This window comes from Podarcis vaucheri, assembly GCF_965113315.1.
Source record: "Podarcis vaucheri genome assembly, chromosome: 10".
Taxonomy (NCBI): domain Eukaryota; kingdom Metazoa; phylum Chordata; class Lepidosauria; order Squamata; family Lacertidae; genus Podarcis; species Podarcis vaucheri.
This window is the reverse complement of record NC_138748.1, coordinates 19483737-19487515: the sequence shown is the minus strand read 5'-3', so window position 1 is coordinate 19487515 and position 3779 is coordinate 19483737. Positions and strand designations below refer to the sequence as shown.

The window sequence follows — 3779 nt, the reverse complement described above, 5'->3', positions numbered from 1 at the left end:
ATAATTGTTACAGTTCTTCAGGCATGACAATACAATGGCCCTTCAGCGTACTTTAAAAGCATTTGTTATGGTTACTTCTTAACTCTTACAATGGTGCAGTTCTGTAATTTTAGACTTTGAAATGGTCTGATGGGGAATCCACCTTTAGAAAAATAACGTATATTAATTCAAAATGTAGGGAGACAACCCTCAGACCCTCCCCAAGTGTCCCCATTTTCCAAGGACAGTCACGGATTTACAGAAGCTGTCCTAGTTTCTGATTTGATCCCTGAATGTCCTGCTTTTTCCCTATGGTAAGAAGTTCCTATTTTCAACGGAGAAATGTTGGAGGGTGTGCAGTTTTGTGGCTCCTCCAAACCAAGGAGATAACTATACGACCTTCAGAAAACTTCTGAATGGGGAAGGGTTTTTAATGTTTAATGGGTGGCATGTGGCCAGCATGACTAAGCTGCTTCTGGCGAACCAGAGCAGTGCATGGAAACACCGTTTACCTTCCCACTGAAGCAGTACCTATTTATCTGCTTGCACTTTGTGCTTTTGAACTGCTAGGTTGGCAGGAGCAGGGACCGAGCAACGGGAGCTCACCCCATCACAGGGATTTGAACCACCAACCTTCTGATTGGCAAGTCCTAGGCTCTGTGGTTTAACCCACAGCGCCACCCGTGTCCCTTACTGCATACAGTGGTTCAAGTCAATAAAGTAAAGACAGTCTTTTATAAGCAGCTTTTCCTTCCCATTTGTTGTTGTTGCTGGATCCAGCCATTCAAAGCAGAGCACCTGGAACAAGCAGTATGGAAGGATGAAGCGAGGGGAAGGAAGGAATGAGACGTCTGTCTAAAAAGGTCGCAACGAAAAGAGCCCGTTAAGTGCACTTTTAAAAAAACTGCTATTTAGATAAAATTAGCCGAAGCAGATTAGCTTCTTTCTCTTATAATGCCACAAATTACGTAAGCACTAAGACATTCCATCACAAAATTAAAGATTATGATTTCTGAAATCTAGTTTGAAGAAAAATCTACACTAGGAAATAAAGCTCTCCTTCATGTATTAATTAACAGCAAGGGAAATTAGATGAACATTGGTTCTCTCTATTAATACCTTCTTTCAGATTAGTCCCAGTAGGAAACTGAATAATTTCCTCAGGAGAATTAAAGCCCTTCTATTTGTACTAATGACGGGGTGATTTATAGGATATTATTAAATTATGTGGAGCAGCAAAGAGGCAAGCAAAACTAATGAGGGAAAACAGGTTGCAATTATGAAATATATGGTGAATTCGTAAGCATTGTTTAGTTTCTTTATGTTAAGACTTGGAGGCCTGCTGCATCTTGAACTGTACTTATGTAAGGTCTACATGTGTATAAGCAGGAACTCTGGCGTGACCGAAGTTTCCAATCATGCGTACAACTGTAGCATCCATTACTCACCTTTGGCCAAGTGAGTTGAGAATTGTTGGGTGAACGGACGAATGGAATAACAGCTGGATTATTTCTAAAGGTGCTACTGAGAAGGTGGGTTCTAACTTTAGCAGGTCAGTATTAACATTTATAACATTTATTACGAAGGATTCAAATGCAATACAAGCATAGATAAAGCAACATAATATCATCAAATACATCCGCCTTCATTATGTTAGTTCAACACAGTCATAAAGCATCATTTCATTATCACTAATCAACTAGCAATTTATTATTATTATTAAAAAGGTAAAGAGACCCCTGACCATTAGGTCCAGTTGTGGCTGACTGGGATTGTGATGCTCATCTCGCTTTATTGGCTGAGGGAGCCGGCGTACAGCTTCCGGGTCACGTGGCCAGCATGACTAAGCCATTTTGGGTGAACCAGAGCAGCACATGGAAATGCTGTTTTTTAATTATTTTAATTTTAATTTATTAATTAACATTTAATTATTTTAATTCTAATTTTTAATTATTATTATTACTAATTAAATTTGCATACTGCCCTTCACCCCTAGATCTCAGGACGGTTCACAAGGTAAAAACACACAAAATAAATAATAAAAACAAGAACAAATACGAAGCAAACCAAGAACCCCCATTATACCTTTTGACACACACAGTTAGTCCCCTTTGTTGCTACCCTATTTTATACTATTAGCTATGCTTAAGTGCTTAATCTCTTTGAGGCTTCTACAGAATGAATTGTTGCATTTTCCATCTCCCGATGTTTCCAAATTGTTTTCTCATCCATAACACAACTTGCTTATCCCTTTCAGTCATGTCAAATATGGCATTGTTTTCTTTCCATCAAGCAATCTTTCTTCAAAGACAACTTAACCCAACGATTTAACTGTTTTGGTCCCTACAAAAGGCACGCCTTGCCCTGGGTGCTGCTATTTATTCTAGAACCAGCCCTGTTTGCTGCTCTGCCTCAGGCAGCAAAATGTATTGGGCCAGCCCTGTGAACCAGAGAAAACAGTGTTCCTGGTGGGTTTATCGAATGGATTTTATGAAAATTCCTTAGCAGCAAAAAGGGAAGACAGAACGTACAAAGGAAACACACACACCCATACACCCATGTCGGCCAGTTGTACAATTGGATATAAGAAGGCAGGAATTACATGTTCCTGCAGAGGGACCTTCTTTGGATATGACAGTACTCCAAATTCAAGTCTAATATAATTAACGTCACAAATGACAATCCAAAACCTTTGTCAAAGTTATAGAATGTATAAATTTCTTAATATTTGGAGTATATAAATAAACAGCCTGTTTTTTATTTTTTAAAAACCTTAAATTTTCTGTTTAGATTCTAAGCAAGCACAGCTGCTTGTGGTAGATTTGAGGAAACTGCACTGTACTCATTGTCTACATACATTTTGAAAGGGTGGATCATGCCTAGAGTAAATCTTAAGTCAGAATGTCTTCCTCTTTTTTTAAAGTCCAGGACGTCAAAATACAAAACACCAATGGCTGAGTGTGTGAATATACAGATCTACATACCAAATAAGCTACATATTTAAAGACTCTCCAATTTTCCCTATTGCATCAAAGCAACATATATGATCGACATCTGGGGAGGATCAAGTTCAAAGAGATTTCAAAGATTTGTATTGTCAAGGGAAAGGATTTGATACTGCAAGAGATTGTTGCAGGCTTCACCCAACACAGAAAGATCCTATGAACCATGACGCTTGATTTAGTGTACATATAGCAGGAAAACTCCAATTCAGACCTCATTAGATTTTATTTGTGGCATTAGGGGTCGTTGACCAACTTAATTGAAAACAGGCATGTAATAGCTGAAACTTAAATGAAATACACCTTGCTTTGAGGATGATGATGATAATCTTAATCATAATAAATGACTTCCACACACTCTGCAAGTGCTAGTTATCTGGAAAGGCCTTTCATTCTTGCAAGAATTTTGGAAATTTCCTACACTCAAAAGTTTCATTCGCTGGCTCTGAGTTGATTTATGATTGGATTTATTGCACTTCCCTGCAACTTTCCATTTAAGTGAATTCCAAAGTGGCTTTCAAACAATATATTTAATCAACAGCAGTTTTTACAAAATCACAGTTAAAGCACAAAACATCACAGTTACAGCGCCCGAGCCATTTAAAAGCTGAACCTACCAAGTCATATAATAACATTAAGAAATCAAGAATAAAACAACTATAAGTTTATACATTCGACAGAATGACATGGTTGCTCTCATGTAAAACTTAGCAAGAAGGAGGAGGGGGACAAAACCAGAATTAGTTGGATCTGCCTGTCATGGGCTCTGGTTTCACCTACTGTTGACCTCCTTGCCTC

The 3779-nt window shown here is 38.3% G+C and overlaps 1 long non-coding RNA gene across 1 annotated transcript; it reads left to right on the top strand.

Moving 5' to 3' along the window:
- The first annotated feature begins 468 nt into the window (after nucleotides 1–468).
- On the top strand, nucleotides 469–3346 carry LOC309541953. Its single transcript, XR_014224016.1, has 2 exons — nucleotides 469–1511; nucleotides 2903–3346. It is a non-coding gene; the product is annotated as an uncharacterized lncRNA (long non-coding RNA).
- Nucleotides 3347–3779: the final 433 nt, after the last annotated feature.